At 45.1% G+C, this 21620-nt stretch overlaps 1 protein-coding gene across 2 annotated transcripts in view; it reads left to right on the top strand.

Moving 5' to 3' along the window:
• The window catches only part of LOC135375822 (RYamide neuropeptides-like), a 131026-nt gene that overhangs the window by 12103 nt on the left and 97303 nt on the right, over positions 1–21620 (top strand). The window contains exon 1 of one of the 2 annotated variants that reach the window (XM_064608469.1): positions 18987–19214. The exons of the other annotated variant lie outside the window; for it this stretch is intronic. The gene's annotated coding sequence lies outside the window, so the exon portion shown is untranslated. Of the gene's footprint in view, positions 1–18986; positions 19215–21620 lie in introns of those variants that run through there. 2 annotated transcript variants of the gene reach the window in all.

The raw sequence follows: 21620 nt of genomic DNA, 5'->3' as shown, positions 1-21620 counted from the left end.
GTAGCTTTCGCACGCATAAATACGCCGTCGTGCGCCACCGGAAGTTCCTCGGCTAAGTAGACAACGAGTTACATGTCAAAATGCGGGTCATGTTTTTCTGCACACACCCTGTAGTTTAGGGTGCTTCTAGGACCCTTGGCCGGTGCCTTAGTCTGCGCGGAGCTAGCGCCGCCACTTTAGTGTTGTAAAAGCTTCGTGCAAGCCACTTACAGCTCCGGCACTTCATTAAGTGGGAAACTCGTTAAGTGTTACACTAAATACGTTTCGTGCAAGCGGGCCCTGAAGTAATTTTTAGGTCAATCACTCAATATGGTTTCACACATCGAGCGTCATGGAAGGCTGGTCGAACCAGTGCGACCTACGCTTCCATTTCTTTCTTTCTACTTTTAATTTAATCTAAAAATTTCCGTTCTTGCAAACTTAAAATTTTGCCGGACGCATACGAGAGCTGTACAGAGGTGCCCATTTTTGTAATTTCTATTCAACTTTCGGGATTCTTTTCACGGGCTTTCTGTAGAATACGCTGGACAATTAAGTACACAAGGAGTGGCTTCAGCGGCTTTTTTTTTCTCAGCACTTCTTATATGGATCATGCACTATATTCGTCTGGCTTTTTTACATATACGATGCCAGTGTACGACCGACAACGGCTAGCGCGCAGTGCGCCCATGGAACCGGTACAGCTAGGACAGTCCTCTAGATTGGGCCATCCAAAAAAATTTCAGATTAAGACATCTGATGAAAGTGTGTGTGTCATTATACCGAATAGCGCGGAAGGTTTTGATGTGTGCAATTTGTTTCCCAGAAAAAAACTCACATAAACGTAGCTCCGCGCCTTCACCCTTAACTCGGCACTCCAGCTATAACGAGGATGAGGAGGTATGATGGCACGTCACCGATGACGGCATAAGGAGACGCGTTCTGGTTTGCCGGTCAGTCGGGGTCAGCGCATTGTCCGTTTGCCGCCGTAAACCTGTTTTGCCAGTTCTCCCGGAAAATTGGGGATAGAAGGAGCGGCCGAAGCATTACCGAGCAAGCAGAAAGGCTTTATCAGAACCCCGAACAGCCGAGTAGCAGACGACAGCGGAGTAGCAGACACCATTTCTCTAGGCCAATCAGCGAGCGTTCTCCTTATAGCGTCAGCGCGAGGTTCCAGGCAGATCACAGGCTGGTACTGCTCTTCACCACCGTTGCGCACGGTCGCTTTTTGCGGCGTATTTTAAATTCAATTTCTGCGAAAATTATGACTCTGTGGTGTAAATTACTTCGCATGGTGCATCTTACTGGCAAACTTAACAGTTTTATAGGAAGAAAACTGGGTGTTAAAAATGACTTCTGTGCTACTTTAAGGTAAGAGGACCTTCCGTCTCGTTGAAGTCTTTTTTTCCTTTTTTTCGTATGCATTGCCATTAGGCGCTGTATTCGGTATACCGTATTTCACGCGTATAAGCCGCACCGCAGATAAGCCGCAGGACGCGTTTTTAGGAACGTTTTGAAAATTTTCCGGCAGATAAGCCGGACTCGCAGATAAGCCGCGGGCAATACGAGACGACTCCTATGTGCGACAAAGGAGACCATAGAGTAATGCCATAAACCCTGTGGTCCATACTCCGGCATCGGCATAATGTACAACAAAGGAGGTCAGTTCTAGAGTACTACCAAGATCGGATTGTGCCCTTGTTGGGCGCTTTTCATGTATTGATGGGTCAGTGGTCTTCCAGAAGGCATGAATCACTATCACCACTTTCGTTAAAGCTGCATGCGGGCAACCTACTCGAATGTGGACCCATCCCTGTTAGGCACTGTTCGTGCATCAGCAGGGCAGTGCTATTCCAGAGACACTGTCGACCCTTTCGTTAAAATCAGTGTATGGGGAAAATACCTGAAAAAAAAAAGTCATCACATAAGCCGCGCAGCGCTCATGAGAAAAAAAAATCGCGCATAAGCCGCGGCTAATACGCGTGAAATTACGGTACATGTCTACAGCAAACATTACCACGGAATGCCGATGAGACGGCCTGCCCCAGCCCGTGTGACAAACCGACGGTGATAGTGGTCATACGGTCCTCAGGCGCGCGCGGTTTCGGTTTCGATTCATTTGCATAGCGGTATAGCGCCACCAAGCGCGCGGCGCAAAGCAGCATGGGAACTTTGAGGGACACTGCTCTGTCGTCTGCTTCGGTTACGGTTTACCCTGGCTGACGCTGCTGTTGCGCACACCGGGAATGTTGTTGTTCTTCTTCTACCTCCGCCTCTGGCCGTCTCGTAATGCTGTCAGAAGTTCTTAAGTTCCCGCGAGCCCTTGCGTTTCCGGGAAGATTTTTCCTGAAACATTTTCGATAATAATTTTCGATAATGAGTCACTACACTCAAGAGGATGTACGCCAGGTCGTGTTCTTCAAATGAAAAAAAAACGTCATCTATGCCGCTCTCATAGCCTGATTAGAAGAAAAGATCTGTAAAAAACAAATATTACGCACTATATACCTATTTTTCAAATGTTCGCTTCCTTACCTTCTTTCTTTCTTTTTAACGCCAGTGTCTCAAAATAAACTGTAATAGAAAAAAGATGTAGCAGAAAGTGGATTGGTTGCAACGAAAACGCAATGCGCTCGAAATGGCTGAAGTCGGATTTTCTCACGAAGCCCTTTAACTAAAATAAATGGCTCCATTTTCCTGCAAAATTCGGTTTGCGGCTTTTACGATATGCATAATTCACTGAGATGCCCGAAGTTCCAAGCAGAAATCTCGTGAGAATCTCATACCCGAGTATACATACGCAGAGTATACGGTCAGTTTGAAAACATAAGGATGCGTTTTAATCTGATTGACTGCGACCACATGCACCACGGCGATAAGCGTAGTATTTTCAATTCCATGAAAATTTCCTTGCGGTATAAATAAACAAATAAATAGCGCAGAAACGCACGTACTCGGTCTTTGTGAAGACAAGTCGTCTTGAATCCGTAACATACACGTGAGGCCAAGGCTTCACAGGCGCTAAGTTGGTAATGTACATAAGAACCACTCTTGCATCGCCACATAATAGAAAGATAGTTAAATAGTGCAGAAAGTTGGGCTAGTTGGTGGGATGGCATACTGCAGTATTTGGGGACGCGAAAGGGATAGCATATACTGCAATATTTGGGGACGCGGAAGGGATAGCATATACTGCAGTATTTGGGGACGCGGAAGGGATAGCATATACTGCAGTATTTGGGGACGCGGAAGGGATAGCATATGCTGCAATATTTGGGGACGCGAAAGGGATAGCATACTGCAATATTTGGGGACGCGAATGCGTGTTAGTCAACCATCTGTTGCACTGTCTGATAAAGAGGTTGCCTTCCTAAACAGCTAATTACACACCTGTTATCTACTGGAAGCGACGCGTCGTTCCGCATGTGTGAAATCTTGAATGTCGGCACGTGTCGTCTGTTACCGGTTTGTGTATTTATGCCTCTTTTTTGTTTTCGCAATACATTTCAGCCTGTTGTGTGTATCTTATGTCCTTGTCTTTCGCGTCCCCATTAGCGTTACTCGTATCGTTGTTACGGAAAAAAATGCTTGAGTATTTCTTCGATACTTGTTCGCAAAGGCCCGAGCGCACGAGCGTAAAGTTGGCGTCACAAAAAGATAAAACGAAAACAAAACAAACAAAAAAGACGAAGGAAACCTCTAGCCAATTATTGTTCCGTCTACCATAAGCGTATATTCAGCCTTGAACAATAATTGAGTTACAAGCGTTTGTAACACTACACAAGCATTTGTAACGTACAACTAGTTACACTAACGACATACTTGTCCGCAAAAGTAGTTCGTAATTCTAAATTATAGCTACCATTTTGAGTGATGGTGCCTGTAAAGTCATATTGCAATCGCGTCACTCAGATAGTACGATATTTCCCCACGCGTCAGTTACGCAGCGTTGCTTTGTCTTTCTTTCGGACGACAAGACGTTATAGCGGGAAAGCGCTCCTTTCATCGACCGTTTAGTGTATATCGGGAATGAATGTATTTGAACGGAAGCGACGGTAGCTTACCCTACCGACGATATACTATTCGAGAAACAACTGCAGCTTAAATCAATCATGCACGGGATGTAATTGCTCTCGGACAGTACAACGGACGAAGTGAAGTTCATTGAGATCGAAATATGGCAGTCGTCGAAAACGCCAGACAGCAGCGGGTATTGAAACCGCACTTCTTAATAGTGAGTTTTAGTATAACGTACGCAAAGGCGACGGCGTACGTTATACTAAAACTCACTATTACCGTTCAAGTGCGCTACCGGCTGCGCCATACGGGCACTTTTCTTACGCTCAAAAACTTTTACTGCACAAATCAATTATGAAATTACATGCAGTGCGCGAACAAAAGTACAAAATACGTGCAAGATGAGCCTCCGGGAGGAGGAGGAGGAGGAGTGTCGTTGGGAGGAACCCGAGAGGTCTGCCTGCCTGATTAGGCGGCATGTTTCTCGGGAAGGGAAAGGTGGTGGAGAGGAGGAGAGGAAAGAGTGAAGTGGAAGACCGAGCGGAATCCGCTCGGGGGGAGGATAGCTGCGTCCACGGGCCGACTTCAGGGGAACTGTGCCGGCATACGCCTATTACACATCTGAGGGAAACCCAGGAAAAACCCCAGACGGCACAGCCGGCCCGCGGATTCGAACCGCGGACCTCCCAGTCTCCAAGCTTACCTTACCGTTACCGCACCGGAGCTGGTAGCCTCCGGGTGACTTGCCGAGGGCGTAATTCGAACGGACAGGACACTCTCTCTTAACATCCTCTCCTGCATCTTTTCTCTCTTTCCCTCACACACACGCACACAGGAACAAAACGCACAGCGAAGCCCCACGACAGCGGACGACGCAAGCACCATTCCACTCTCAAGGAAAATAAGAGTACTTTTAGTACTGATTGATTTGTAAAAGAACACGATCTACATTGGGGAAATATGTTTATTACGAAAAAGAAAAAGGGCAGGCAAAAGGAAAAGTCAGCCGTGCAGAAGCTACATTGGCACAACCTTTCGTCCCTTTGAGGACTAAACGAACGAGATTTTGGCAATATTTAGCGACTACTTACAGTGCTAGGGGGCAAATTTTGGAGTCAGGGGAGCAAAATGTGAGTGTAGAGTGTAGAGTGAATGTGGCGTAGGTTGTAGCGACCTTGAGGATTGAGTTGTGTTTGTCATCCCGCGTATTCCAGCCAGGTATGGGTATAGACAAATTTTTTTAGTATTTAAATATAAATACAAAATACTTTGTTGAATACTTTTCAATATGAGTATTTAAATGCAATATATAAGTACAGTATCTAAATACCATAACTGCTACCATAAATACTGTGAGGAAGATGTCATCAGCAATTGCAGAAATAATGATGATCGTAACAACAAATCGGCAAGGAACAATATAGCAGTCATATATGTTAGGTTATCGTGGCGAGGCCTAAGTTTCTCAAAGGCTGCATCTTCTAAATATCTTGTGTTCGAACTTATGGAATCAGATTCGCAAAGGAGAACACCTATCCGTAGGTGCCGACAAAGAAAGGCTCGTATTAAATTTGACGAAGATGCTTCGTACAACAAGGTACGAGTCGGGCAGTCCCGCCCGTTGTCCGCAACAATACAGAGCCGTTTATAGAGAGAGTTTGGCCATTGGGAGGAGCCTAACTTAAAGCGCGTCATGCGACGTCACGGCTGAACGACCTCCCTCGTCGTGCTCTATTGTTACCCAGTCGTCAACCAGTCGCCGACGCCATATTGATGCTGATCGTTGTTCACAACCCGACGAGAGAAGACACGTGCGTACTTCTTGCTTCGAAAGCCCTTCGTCCTTGAACTCTTTCCGTTTGGCAACAAAGCCCCCTTATCACTGGCGCCTGTGGGTCATAAGCCGGTTAATCCTGTAGATTACATTCAGCGCGACCACGGAGCTGTCGACCAGCTGGCGGGCAGCATCAATATGGCGGGAACTAGATGGCTGAAAGCGGATTCCGCTTGGATTCAGGCTTTTTGGGCGGCGCAATGACGACTCTGACGTCAAAATAGGCTCCACCCATGAGGCGGCAAAAGATCAGAGAATGGCCAAACTCTCCCTATAAATGGCTCTGCAACAATAGTGACAAACTCGCCATCTATGGTTTGTCGCATGTACTGCTCGCGACACGGTTGTCTGAAATCTCCAGCCTGTGGCGGAGCGGTCCCCTATCGGCGGTGTCGCGCTCGAAGGAACTGTACCAATACGGACTCGGAGGGGAGGCCGCGCGCAGTCGCCACCTGTCGGGAGAAATAACCCTCGGATACCCGGGTGTCGTCTGATAGCAAGAGAGTGAGAGAGAGGGATAGCGGCCTCCCCTAGGAGGCTGTATTGGTATAGTTCCTTCGTGTGCGACACCGCCGATAGGGCACCGCTCAGCCACATGCTGGAGAGTTCAGACAACGGTGTCGCGAGCAGTACGTGCTTGCGAAAACTCAGCCTAACTGCGGGGCTCTCAAAACTCTGCTTTGCCTTTCTTGCCGAAAGATCAAATGCAGGGTAACTTTAAAATGTGAGTCAGTACCTTGCGTATTTAGGGGTATTTATAAAGTACTTAAAAAAACACCCAAAAATGGCATTTAAATATAATTATAAAGAAATTATTCCAGCCTGTATTTAACTACAAAATATAAATGCGTGTATTTATATTTTAAATGCTATTTTAATTGCAACGTATTTAGATATACTGCCCATCCCTGACTCGAGATTCAGAATGGTAACTGTCCGTCATGTTTCTGAGAGGTGCGTTTGCTCGGTTTTTATTTTATGAATGGCAACTGCAACTTAATTAAGTATCTTGAATTTGCAAACTGTAGCTGTAAGAAACATCTCGAAAGCGAAAAAAAAAAAAAAAAAAAGAGGATCGCCAGGAATCGGAACCATGGGATCGAGCGCGTAAGAATGTACTTGATGGCCTTTCATTTAATCTAGATATTTTATTTTTATTATTATTTAACCGACCTAATGAATAGTTCTTTAAGAATTACAGATGCGTTAGTTACATAAATTTAATTTACCCCTACGCCAAACCATAAGACCAAAATGCTACCTGAAATTTCTTAAGTGTCAGCCACATCGACAGACGATCGTAAAGGTATTATACTTAAAAAGGTTACTGTAGGTCAGTTACTGTTTCCACAAGCTAGTCGAAACAGTAACTTAGTCACTTTTTGGAAGCAACTTACACGCGAGCGCGTAGCTTCGTCTAATCCATACCTGCGCAATTTAGGACCAAACGAAAGTGGCAAAAGACATCGTTTAGGACCTCCGCTTCGTAAATGCCCGGCTGTTACGCTGCGGGGGCGAAAGCTACGGAAGTCTGCGCGCTGCATGGCAGACGCTCGCGCGTGCAATATTAATGTAAAGTGTGGGGCACGGTACGAGGGCGCTGTAGTATGCAGTTGGAGGAGGCTGAGGGCAGCGCTCTGCCGTCGTGTCCGCCAGGATGGCTGTTAGAGTGAAAGCAGCGTCAGGTTAGTGGATTACAACTTGGAATCGCTCGTGTCTAACTCAGAAGTCTATTTGTGCGTCAGAGTGTTACGGCGTCAATAAAACGTTTCGGGGTAAAGCGTTATAGAAAGCTAAAATGTTCATTTTCTTCTTGCACGCGAACAAGCGACGAACTGCCCTCCACACTCTACTTACACTCTGAAAACAGAACTTGATCGCATGACACGTTCGGAATCAACCGCCGTGCAGACTGATATTGTGATTTTTTTTTTCTGACCTGCAACTCAGTTGTTTTTAGGAGCGAAACCATCCAGTGTCAATAGACGATTTTAAAAATATGCGCGCGCCACCAAGCGCGCGGCGCAAAGCAGCATGGGAACTTTGAGGGACATTGCTCTGTCGTCTGCTTCGGTTACCCTGGCTGACGCTGCTGCTGCGCACACCGGGAATGTTGTTCTTCTTCCTCTACCTCCACCTCTGGCCGTCTCATAATGCTTTAAAGCGCTCAAAGTTCCCATGAACCCTTGCGTGCCACAGGTGGCGCTTGCTTTTCTGAAAAAGTCAGCCCTGACTTTGCCATCTCTTTGAAACCTGTCAACAATGGCAACAATGCAGTGCACAAATACGCTATTCAAGTAATTCAGCTGTCTGTGCAGCTCCCTCGTTTTCCTCTCTCCTCTATTGCCTGTGGAGCGACCTCATTGATCCCTCTCCCAAATTAAGGGGTACGATTGCGAGGTGAATCGCACGTGGTTTCTTCTGTTTTTTTTACTTTCGTGTTAGCGCCGCGAAGCAACTATGGCTATGAACGGCGGTTTCTTCTGTGAACCCATGTCAGCCTACGAATACCTCCCCCCCCCCCTTATTGCTGCTTGGTGAGTGGACGAACAATTCGCCACGTGGTTTACACTCTCTCCCAGCGCAGACAAACTGTTGTAGCGTGTAGAAGATAATGTCAGAGTGCTCCTGAACATTGTCATAATCGTTTGTGAAGAACACCGTATAGGTATACATAGAATCGTTTTTCATAATTTCGGCACCACATTTTGGAAACGCAGCTTATTTTTTTTTTATGTCCGTGGCAAATACACTTCTTCGCTAATTAATTGTACAGCTCGAAGCACAGTTAACTTGAACGCACCTCCGACCTGCGGAGTGGGAGGAGAGCCACCCTAGCGGCGCACTTAGGCAAAATGAAGGGAAAGAGCGTTTGGACTGTGCTGCGGGGGTGTCCGCCTTGATATGAGCTGTTGACGGGGCATTGCATTACTATTGCATCCTTGCCATATCGGCCAACATACACCTCTACGTAATCGCCGCAAACCGAAAACAAACGTCGCGATGATAACAACAGCTGACGGTAATGCGATGCCGAGTCAACAGCTCATGGCTAGGCGGATACCCCCGCAGCACAACTGGGGATGTCGAAACACTTGTTTTCCTTTATTTCTCCGAAGCACCGCTAGGGTGGCTCTCCTCCCGCTCCACAGGTCGGTGGCGCGTTCAAGTTAACTCTGCTTCGAGCTGTACGCACTCTGTCCGGTCACACAGTAGCCACACCGCGCTGTTCTTTGAATATATATTTATTCTATTGTATTTCAGGGTATTTTTATGCTAACTACAGTCCTTTCCTTTTCTTTTCTGTGCGGTCTTCCACGGTGTGGCCTAGGGTGAGATTAATTTCTGAGCTACACGTCGCTACATACCTGCTATGACGTCACACGGCTGCGTTTCCGCAAGGTCCCGTAAGAGGCGCGGCCGCTAGTTCTCGTTAGTTTTAATTGGGTTTGAGCATTTTGAATTCGTTTGGGTTTATTGGGTTCGTAGCAGTCATGGGATGGGTTCCAACGCAAGTCGAAGGCGGAGCTCTTGACAGAGTATCTGGTAACGCCATGGCAGGATACCGTTCATAAAAATATGTAAAACTAAAAAATTAAACACGTCCTAGTGCATAATGGTAAACCCCGAGACTAGGGAACATTTTCTTCGCTCTAAGCTTCTTAGCTTCATATAGGAACGCTTATGAGCCATCTTTTCATTGTCACGTCCTACACTCTTAAAAATGAACTTCACCGCATAGCACGCTCCTAGCCAACCATCATCTCGAATGATATCGTTATCTGCCCTGATTTGTTGAAAACGGGAGGCGTACGCCTTTTCTGTGACAATTATGAACAGCATAAGTGTCACAGAAAAGGCGTACGCCTACCGTTTTCAACAAATCACGGCAGATAACGATATCATTCGAGATGATGGTTGGCTAGGAGCGTGCTATGCGGTGAAGTTCATTTTTAAGAGTGTACACTCTTAAGAATGAACTTCACCGCATAGCACGCTCCTAGCCAACCATTATCTCGAATGATATCGTTACCTGCCCTGATTTGTTGAAAATGGGAGGCGTACGCCTTTTCTGTGACAATTATGAACAGCATAAGTGTCACAAAAAAGGCGTACGCCTACCGTTTTCAACAAATCAGGGCAGATAACGATATCATTCGAGATTATGGTTGGCTAGGGGCGTGCTATGCGGTGAAGTTCATTTTTAAGAGTGTAGTGATTTAGCAGAATACGAGGTTCCTCCAGGATTTTGTCAAATTAAATTTTTAAAAAACTAGCATTTTGCAAATCTTGTGATTTGCAGCAGATTTGTTATATTTACTCGCGTGGCCTCGCTCGTATTTACCGACACAGCTTGCCTTGGATGACTGCATGGCCTGAATAAGGCCCAAGTGTCTGAAACCACGCAGCCTTTAGTGTATAGGGTTCCATCATTACGATTCATTCATCCAAATTTGATCATAATATGAGCAGACATTGCAAGAGGCGAAGTTCATTTTTGCACCGACAACATACGATATTCAAAGCGTTGTACCTCTTGCGCGTTTCTCGAGAAGATGTGTCCTGGACCAACCGCTATCCCTGTGCATAGTTCTCTCGTAAGAACACCTGACTCGCAATCAGCTGATCCCAATGTAATTTTAGGCGGCCCTTCAACCGTTTTGGCTGCTCAGCAGATGCATTATCGCGAAAGGGAAAAGCGTACATAAGAGATCTGGGTCAACAGAGAAGCATGTAGTATTAATATTCATAAGAGACTTTTTCTCTTTTGTACGTCGGCCTAGCAGGCCCTGTGTATTCATTCTGAGTCGGGCTATTACCATACGCCATTGATAGCCTAGGCTGTCGCCGTGTGTACACTGGACGCCTCCAGGCTTGTCCGCGCTATGCGGCGAAGAGAACTTCTTCGAAAGAGCATCCTTCAGGCCCTGAAATAAGCGGGCTCTTATACAGCGACGTATCTGAGAATGTCCCGGTTAAACGAACTTAGAACTTCAGCACATAATATCTCTAGTCACACGGCAAACTTAATGTACTAAACGGAATGGCAGTCGCTTCGCCTCCTAACCAATCATCATCTCGAATCGCGTCGTTCTCTCCCCTGATTTGTTGAAAACAGAAGGCGCGCGCGTTTTTTGTACCAATTACACTCTTAAAAATGAACTTCACAGCATAGCACGCAACTAGCCAACCATCACCTCGAGCGATATCGTTATCTGCCCTGATTTGTTGGAAACGGGAGGCGTACGCCTTTTCTGTGACACTTATGCTGTTCATAATTGTCACAGAAAAGGCGTACGCCTCCCGTTTTCAACAAATCAGGGCAGATAACGATATCATTCGAGATGATGGTTGGCTAGGAGCGTGCTATGCGGTGAAGTTCATTTTTAAGAGTGTAGGCTAAGATCGGGGGGAGGGGGGGATATATTGACTGAAAAAGAAAGAGGAGAAGTGAAAATAAAATGGGAAAGGGGGTATGTTGATGAAGAAAGAGTCGATTTACGCAGGTCGGCTTGCTATTCTAAAAAAAATGGGGGAGAGAGGAGAATAGGAAAAGAAAAAGAAGGAACGAAAAGGAAAAGGAAGAACACAAAACTAAAACTGAAAAAAATCATACAGCCATGTCACGCACCGGCTCGCTATTCCATAAACAAAACAAAAAAATAAATGAATAACAATAAATTAAAAAGAAACCCGGCTCACAGGGAGCCTAGGCTGCCCGTATCACAGAGAAGGCGGAGCGGGCGGTCAGGTTCTGCAAGATGAGACGCTGAGGAAGGCGACATATTTTTTTGCTCGACGCCGCATTTCTAAGAGACGCGTTGCTGCATGCGCTTAAAATTTTACTCATAGGTGGCTCTGCATGTCGGATTTATTGCACGTGAGAATTGTCTGTATTGGTGTTTGCGCTGACGAGAAGAAAAAAATAATCGGTTACTTCTGTCCGGAATGTATAGACCCGCAAAAAAAAGGCGCCATTTTCTGTAGTCCTTTTTTCTTGCCATCTGTGCAGCAGCGTGTCTCAGACTTATTCTGTCAATGTAAGTCCATATCGTATTTCTTTATTCATTCATCTTGATATATTCAAAACATGGGCCCTCTTGGTTATCCGGTGTTTAACTGAAAAATTCAGGCATCCGATCATATGCACGGGGCCAAGACGCGACAACTTAATGTAATTTAAATTTAACGCGGTGTAAATTTAATGTAATTTGGAAACTCATAAGTCAACTATTAGGTGGCGTTATGCTTGTTCCTAAGAGATTCCTTTTTTGCACGTTGCCTAGGATTTTCCAGCAGATTTTCCCGTTCCCTAGGACATTTCCAGCAAAGCAGAACCGCACGCGAAAGCGAGCGACCAGAGACACACCAGACTCGCGGTGCCTTGTTTGCGAAGGACGGTGGGGGGAAATAGCACCGTGTTCTGTGTGGTTTTATTGCACATTAATGGGGGTGGTGGACTCGAGGTGGCTGTGTAGGTACTTCGATTGCAAAACCTAATCTGTATAGTTCATTACCGCGGCGTGTCTCATATCGCCCCACAATCTTAAAAATGAACTTCACCACATAGCACGCTCCTAGCCAACCATCATCCCGAATGACAACGTTCTCGCCCCTGATTTGTTGAAAACGGGAGGAGGAGCCTATTTTGCGCTCATTATGCACGGCACAAAATAGGCTCCTCCTCCCGTTTTCAACAAATCTAGGGCGAGAACGTTATCATTCGGGATGATGGTTGGCTAGGAGCGTGCTATGCGGTGAAGTTCATTTTTAAGAGTGCACGTGATGTTTCGTCTTGCCCGTAGGTTGGGGGCAAGATGAGACAATCTGTATTTTTGAGTTTCTTTTGTTCCGTGTTTGTCTTAGAACCGGCTACGTCCGTTCTGATTTACAGATCAGAGGTCCTAGGGGTCTGAGAAGGTGCCTATGGCTGTTTTTTTTTTAACACGAAAAATAAAAATTTCATGTTCAATTGCAAATTACTGTCTCATCTTGCCCCACCTTCCCTTATGTACTGCCTAAGCGATACAAAAACAGGCGTACGCCCCCCGTTTTCAACGAATCAGGGGGGAGACTGATGTCATTCGGTATGATGGTTGGCTACGCTCTTAAAAATGAACTTCACCGCATAGCACGCTTCTAGCCAACCATTATCTCGAATGGTATCGTTATCTGCCCTGATTTGTTGAAAACGGGAGGCGTACGCCTTTTTTGTGACACTTATGCTGTTCATAATTGTCACAGAAAAGGCGTACGCCTACGGTTTTCAACAAATCAGGGCAGGTAACGATATCATTCGAGATCATGGTTGGCTAGGAGCGTGCTATGCGGTGAAGTTCATTTTTAAGAGTGTAGGAGCGTGCTATGTTGTAAAGTTCATTTTGCTCTGCGATTTATCCGCTATCTATGTCATTATGCACTGGTACACATTGTTGTGTTTATTGATTACATTGTTAATGTATTTTTCACTATCTTGTTTATTCATTGTGCCTTCTACTAGCAACCAATCTGGATCCCCAAACTTTCCCTATCTACTGAGCCTGCCAGCTAATACAAACTATAATGAAATAAAATAAAACTGAATTCAATTAAAGTCAGTGTTGTATATAGCGGCGCTACTAGTAGTACTGCACCGCTACAGTATTCGTTACTTTTTTCAGTAGCGGAGTAGCGATCGTACTACATTTTACAGTGGTAACGGAAAAATAATTTCCGCTACAAATATGGATAACTGCGGACTCCCTCTCCGCTACAGCTATACGGCTACTTTTCGTAATATGAACGACGTGGAACACAGGGAGAAAAAAGACGCGATAACGGCCAAGTATAACTTTTTTTTTCTTGTTATTCCTATTAGTTACTTGTTTATCAGGCAGATTGATGCGACGATCTTGCTCAATTTCGCTAACTTTCACATGCTGTGCGCAATCTAACGTTTTTAGCTCACATTTGCGAAGCACTGCATAATATGGGCATATCTCATCGTCATCATTTATTGTTGTTGTTGTTGTTGGGCTATGAAGCTACACTCTTAAAAATGAGCTTCACCGCATAGCACGCTCCTAGCCAACCATAACCTCGAATGATATCGTTATCTGGCGTGATTTGTTGAAAATGGGAGGCGTACGCCTTTTCTGTGACACTTATGCGGTTCATAATTGTCACAAAAAGGCGTACGCCTCCCGTTTTCAACAAATCAGGGCAGATAACGATATCACTCGAGATTATGGTTGGCTAGGAGCGCGCTATGCGGTGAAGTTCATTTTTAAGAGCGCAGTTTCCGTCATACACTCTTAAAAATGAACTTCACCGTATAGCACACTCCTAGCCAACCATCACCTCGAATGATATCGTTATCTGCCCTGATTTGTTGAAAACGGGAGGCGTACGCCTTTTTGTGACAATTATGAACATCATAAGTGTCACAAAAAGGCGTACGCCTCCCATTTTCAACAAATCACGCCAGATAACGATATCATTCGAGGTTATGGTTGGCTAGGAGCGTGCTATGCGGTGAAGCTCATTTTTAAGAGTGTACAATCAGTTGAAAAAGTATAGTGATGGTGATTTTGATGTGGTAAAGAAAAAAATGTGGATGCGAGTCCCCACAAAGTCGAACTGGCTACCCCAGGACCTACACATGGTGAATACCAACAGATGAACGCGTTAAAACGATGGAGTGCAACACGTAGTTTCAACCGAGTGAGTGTAAAATGTCAAACAGGCAGAGGAATCACTGGGGGCACACACAGCACACACTTAGCAAGTCATACAATGTCGTTAAACCCAGTTGTACGGAGAAAATCTTCGTGTGCCGTCAGCGAACTTGTCTAACGACTGATGACCTAACAGTTTCGGGATGTCGAAGGCTCGGATGTGCTCACGAGACAGCCTCGCCTCTAAAACCCTTCGAGTGTGAATGTAATTTCGATAACTGAGAAGGATGTGTTCTGCGTCATATCGTAACTCTCGTTTGTGTTGATAGGACGTGTTTAAAACTGTGTCTTGCAACTTGATTGATGTGAGCAGATAACCAAAGCGTCTTTTGGAACAGGAGAACGAAAATATAATCGGAAGAGCAGCGATCGCTATAGTCATTGCACTCCAAACGTACCGCCGACTTACCGTGTTTGTGCCGCGCAGGTGAAGCACTCATATAATCACCTCAGCTTACACAGGCTGCCGAACGGGATGTACTTTTCACATTAAATAGGTTACACTGTAGGTATATGAGCCACTGTGAGCCGCACAAAATGAAGAAATAATAACATTAGTCGGGAGTCAGTGCATGCCAACATGCTTATTAATGCTCTTTGCACACTTGCTTTAGGGCGGTACACAGAAGATTAACTTTTACTGTAGCTAATTATATCGAAAAGGGGAAAAAATGAAACACTGTCAAGGAGCCCGCGAAGAACATGTAACATGTAACATGAAAAACGGTTAGGAGCAACTAATATTTATTCGAACAAGAACTTTCGTGCAAGAGACTGCACTTCTTCAGGTTACACAACTAAGTGCGACACGAGTATATATACCAAGTGAACAGATATAATAAAACAGGTTTCCAGAACTAAGTAAACACAAAACAACCAGACAGTAATACAATGCATCACGTGAGCAACCGTCACATAAGAAACACACTTCTCTTTCCTGATTCTTATGTGACGGTTGCTCACGTGATGCATTGTATTACTGTCTGGTTGTTTTGTGTTTACTTAGTTCTGGAAACCTGTTTTATTGTATCTGTTCACTTGGTATATATACTCGTGTCGCACTTAGTTGTGTAACCTGAAGACGTGCAGTCTCTTGCACGAAAGTTCTTGTTCGAATAAATATTAGTTGCTCCTAACCGTTTTTCATGTCATGTAGCTAATTATAGTTTAAATTGTTTACAGCGTTTGACATGTTTAGGGAAAAGTTACTTTTCTTTCTCTAAATATTTCATTGCAGAGGTGATCTCACACGTGTAGATTCTTCCTGAGGAGCTCATACGCGCGGAAAAGGCGTATTAAACGCCGTTTTTCGTATAGCCCAACGCTTTGTAAGAGAAGCCGTCATGTGGCAGGAATAATGGAAGCAGAGGGTAGGCAACAACAGTAACTCCTAATTTCGGCGAGACCCAAACTTCGGTGCAGTACACTCCTCTTTCTTTTCTTCTTTTCCTTTTCTTTTCGTCCCCTTTTCTTTCCTTCTTTTCCTTTTCCTTTTTTTTTTGTGTTTGGAATAGCAAGCCGACCTTCGTCTGGCTGACCTTTCCTTTCTTTTTCTTAATAAACATATCCCCCCCCCCCCAGTACACTCGGAAGGCTGTCTATCCTTGACGAGAGCGAACATTATGTTGTTCGTTTGATCTTTTTATCACTTGGTAGTCACTTGTTGACGACTCGATGAGTGGTCGCTTACGACGGCATTTGCGACCACCACAGGGAAAACTGAACAATCAGTCAATAGTAAGGACACGGAAAAGTTTGAGGTTGGGATTCGCGGATATCAGAAACACAGTTTTGTATGCGAAGCATTCTGACAGGAAAATTATTAAATGCAGTTATGCGCTATGTGCATGAAATTATGTCTTAGCGAGCATCATCTCAAGATCAAGATCAATCTGAAACAAGAGATCTTCCCTGTAAGTATAGTGGTATACTTTATGTTGCACGCTGGCTATGTGACGGACCATAAATACTGCACCATCTTTACACACATTGGGCAACGAGACGCCTATGGTACGGTGTTGCGCAAGGAAAGGTCTGGTAGCGCAAACGTAGCGGCATAGTATTTACGTTACTTTTAATTAGTAACGGTAGCGGTATCGCATTACTTTTTCAAATTTGTAGCGACGCTATATAGTATTGCGCTAGTTTTTCGTGGAGTAACGAGTAGCGGTATTTCGTTACTTCATTTTGGTAGCGGGTACAACCCTGATTAAAGTAGAGACGGACCGACTCCTTTTTTGCTGACTCTGTGATAAAGGTCTCTGTTCTTCCAGTACGCCCTTAGTGATCCCATAGATCTGACACGCTAGCGCACACCCTTTACCCCGGTGGTTCTTATGCCGAACGTTCCGCTAAAGCAAGAAGCCTTGTTTTCTTTCTGCAGGAGGCGGATCTTGCTCAACGACTCCTCTACCACTTTGCACTCCCCGACGAACTCACGCATCCTCTACGCATCTCCACCTTTCATCCTCCATCCGTCTCAATCTTTTCCCTTTTTTTTTTTTTGCTATAGTCGTGAGGACGCCCACTCTTCTGTGGCCAACAATGGCGAGTCAACGGACTGTCATCCCTCCCCCCCTCTTATTTAAAAGTGCAACGTTGAGATGAAAGAGAGGGTCTACAGACTTTCCTCTACCTCATTTTTCGAATTCACGATCGTCTTGCGGCGGTTCCAAATTGTCAACTGGTCGAGGACGTCCACAAGTGCAGACGAGAAAACTGCTAGATGTACGGCGCGTAAGTCGCCTTTCCCGTATGACACGGTTGTCATGCAGGCAAAGCACGCTCTACAGTAACCGGACCCCACGCGTGCTGTCAATTACTGTCGAACCATCATCGTGGCCCTTACCCGAGTCGGACGGGTACATTTCAAACGCGCCTTCAAACAGGAAGCGTGTAAACAAAAACAACGTGAAAGGCCAGGCCAGCGGGCAGTAATATAGGCTTTGGGTAAAACCGAAGATACAAAAGGAACGGGGTCCGGAAATTCCGTAACCTCCAAACTGTCTACTCCCGGATACTCTCGACAGCAGAGATAGCAGATCATGCACACTATTCCTGTTTCAGGCTAAACTGAACTTCACTACGCGCTATTGAAAGATAAGCTCCTAGCTTTAACATATCGGAAGGGAAGGATTCGTCGAGAGAAGAGGAGGCTAGAACGTTGGTAAATATGTGAGAATGAAATATCAGGAATCTCAGGTGCCAGAAGCACATTCAATGGTCCTGTTTAACAAAATATTGCTGAACATGGCTCAGAAAATGGAGAAGCAGGTGCAGGGGAAGTTCGAGAACTTCCCCTGTTCCCCACGAGCTCAAGAGAAGTTAGCTTCGCTTCGTTTGTTTGTTTGTAACGAAAAAAAGAGAGGAGAAATTGAACTCGTCTCCCGACTTGTTCTGCTATTCCTAACATAAATTCTCATCCCCCCCGCACTCCCCCAAAATACTTCTCATGTGCTCTGCTCGCAAGTTCGCTATTCACTATGCACATGTTCGCTATTCAGAAGTCCACTATTCACATGTTCACTAGCAGTCCACTATTCACAGTTATCCACTGTTCACATGTTCACTAGAAGTCCACTATTCACAATTATCCACTATTCACATGTTCACTAGAAGTCCACTATTTACAATTATCACAAGATCATGCACAGAGCATCCTAAAAGGTGGTGTCCATCCCACAGCTCTGAACAAATTTCACAAGTGCCGCCAAGTGTTGAAACAATCGTTCTACTAAAAGCTGCAGTTCTAGCCCTCGCCACCCCCATGAAAAAAAAAATGGAAAAAAATGAAAAAAGAGAAAGAAAGAACGAAAGAAAAAGAGGAGAGAAGTACCACTGACAGATGCGGTGGCGAAAACCATCTTTCTAAGTTTACGAAACTTGGACGAAACGCATTGGAGATTGCAACCATACTTACACGGGTGCTATAAGTATAAAAAGAAAAGACGCCAATAATTATGCTACCGAAATGAATGAAGTGGGAGAACCAGAATGACTCCAGAACACAACGTCTCGTTAGTCAGACTTTGTTTTTTTGCGTTCCATTATTTTCTTTGCGTTTACGTTTTATTTTCCCCCAAACTTCTAATTGGCTGCGACAAGAGCGCATTTCTGAGATGATACCAATTTACAAAATGAAGTGTCGCTGCGAAGAAACAATTATTTTGCGGTCGGGTTAATGAAGAGATGTCTCCATACAATTCACGACCAACTTTCGTTTAGCATTTCGTTTCCTCCTCGCACACATCGTCTTTCTTTCGTCTTTCTTCTTCTTCCACGGCTTATTAGACCGACAACCAAAGAGATGACGTTCAAACTTTTCTTCTTTCTTTTTTTTTTCTTTTTTTTTCTACACCAGCAGAACTCCACTCGACCCAGTGGCGCACAAATATCACAGTCAACGTTTTACACCACAACGAACCAACAACCATTCTCATTGAGGTCCCATTACGGATTGGACAGCGTGCGAAGGGCCGGCACCCAATGAGATTCGTCCGTGGAGTGCGCGTCACGCTGTCACGTGACGAGCATCCCACGAGCGGGCTGGTGGGCGGAGACGCTATATAGCGCGTGCACCGATTTGGGACCGTGAGAGACCGAGCAGCAAGAGGAGTACCTGGTTGCATCGCAGTGCGCCGCTTTCAGCACCACACACACATTGATCAGTAAGTGGCCCCCATTTTTCATGCCTGGGACTATAGCCTAATAATGCATGCCCGCAGCTCGCGTAATGGGCCTAGGAACGCCGTCTGCACGCCTAGACCGGGGCGACGATTGCGATGAATGATAGTTTCGTACGAGAGTGGCTACGCTAAAGCTGTTGCGTAAGGCACGGGATAGAGTTTTTACCCGTGCTCGTTTCCACTTGCGAATACGAGGAGGTATAGTGTGTAAAGTCGTGGGCTTTATCGGTATGAGTGCGCGAAGATTGCAGACAGCTCCTGCTTATCGTCAGCACGTTTTGTTACGCTTCCAGATCGAGTTGTGAAGAATCATCTAATCTTTCGCAACGAAGAACGTGTATATATATAAAATAAAGTTAAGGCATCGCGTGTCCGTATGCGTTGTGTATAGTATGAAAGTCATTCGCTCTTCTCGCAAACTTTCCACTTTCAACACCGCTAGACGGTAGACAGTCGAACTTGTCCCTGATGGCCCCTCAATCCAATAATGCGTAATGATATTCTTTCTCTCATCCCCCGTTACAAAAAGAAAAAGAACAACAGAGAGAGGGAGAAAATAACCGAAAGCTCTTTAAGACGAAGTGAACCAGCTACGTACGCACACTTTTCGTTGTACTGCTCTCTTTGTATTATATCCTTCGCGCTAATTGCATGTGTTCCCATTCGATCTAATGGGATCTAATCTAATAATTCGAAAATAAAAGAGAAGTGGACGCAGCGATGCCTGGTGCATTACATCGGTTTGAGGCCTATGCTGGCAGAGGCAGTGTGATCGCTTTTGAAAAGTTTCATGATACCATCGCGGAAATAGTTGCGCCATGAAGTGGACCCTCTCCGTTTTTCCACTCACTTTATCTCTCTCCATCGTATATCGATCTAAGATATTATCGCTTCGCTCGCAAGTAGAAAGATCTTTCACGCGTGCCGGTCAAACAGAAACGGAACGAAAAAGAAAAAAGCATTTTCGTTTACGTCACGTGATCCCATTCCTGTCCGGATGGCGCGCCGTTCTATTTACTTAATTCTGTTTATATACACAAGCGCGTATCATAGACATACGCGTCCCGTCCTTTTGCTGATAAAAGACGACGTGCGGCGCCTTTTCCTTTCTTTTTCTTTTTGTTTTGTGTGTGTGTGTGTATATAACATCGTCCACGTGCATATGAGAGTTTGTAATTTTTCTGCTTTCTGCTTTCAAGAGGGGATATTTGGTTTAGACATTTAGCGTGCTGATAGCGCTCGTAAAAATGATGCTTAGGTGATGCAGTGTGATCCATGACGAAAACCCGAGACTGGGAAAAAGACGAAAAACAGACGACACAACACAAAGTCTCAAACACAGCTAAAGTTTAATGGACAACCGCACACTTTTAACACATCAGGTTGGGGAGGAGGGACGATACAGATAAAAAGGTTAAAAAGCAAGCGAGGTGGTGTGATTTGTGCGTTTACATTGCACTGCGATTCCGCTGAGACTATTTGCCCCGTATCCGATGCGGAGTACGTAACACCGAAAGTTTTGTCGTATTGGTGAACGAATAACGAAACGATAACCAAATATAAAATAAACTGAAACCAAAAATAAACAAAAGATGCACAACCTGCGCTCGTCACACGTGAGTGAAATTTGAGAGCAGGGACCACAAAACAACACGTGTCAGTGTTGTTGGTCGTGACCCTCAGAGGGTTCGTGACACATTCAGTGGTGGGTATAAAAAAAGAACTCAACTCAACTCAGCTGAGCTCAGCTCAGAAACTGTAAAGAAAAAAATGTTCGTAAACTTTGCTCTGCCCACTATTCTGTATCCCAAAACTGCTCGTGGTATAGCGGAAGGTCTACAAAGCGAGCACACTTTAGTGAATACGGACAGTCAGTCCCGCTGCCACGCATCTATTTTTCCGTCCACGATGGTTTCTAGCCCGTCTTACTACCCGCGAGGATCTGTCAAATTAACCGTCAAATGAAATTTCACCTTCGGTTAAGTCGGTGTTGTGTATTATTATATTCATGCGACGCCATATCTTGTAGTTCTCATAGGTCGTAGGGTACCAAAGTTCGCGAACCGCAGCCATATATGTAACAAAAAAGTGAGTATATACATGTATGGACATGTTTAATGTTTATCATCGAAGAAACAAAATCCACTTGTCATATGCTACACGAGCGCGTCAGTGCAGCGTTTCACACTACTCCGATCGGCAACGGTCACAAGAAGAACAGCCAAGTCAGCATCGACGCAGACACGAATAGACGAGTTCAGTTAAATCCCAGTGTTCTTTGCGCACGCGTTGCATCCTGGACGCTTGCTGAGCGGGGGAACGAAGAATAATCCTTCACATTTCGCTTTCGCTGACCTTGACACTTCGTGGACAATGGATCCGGTATGG

The sequence above is a fragment of the Ornithodoros turicata genome, unplaced genomic scaffold (assembly GCF_037126465.1).
Source record: "Ornithodoros turicata isolate Travis unplaced genomic scaffold, ASM3712646v1 ctg00000946.1, whole genome shotgun sequence".
NCBI classification, from domain to species: domain Eukaryota; kingdom Metazoa; phylum Arthropoda; class Arachnida; order Ixodida; family Argasidae; genus Ornithodoros; species Ornithodoros turicata.
This window is presented reverse-complemented; position numbering and strand designations above follow the sequence as displayed.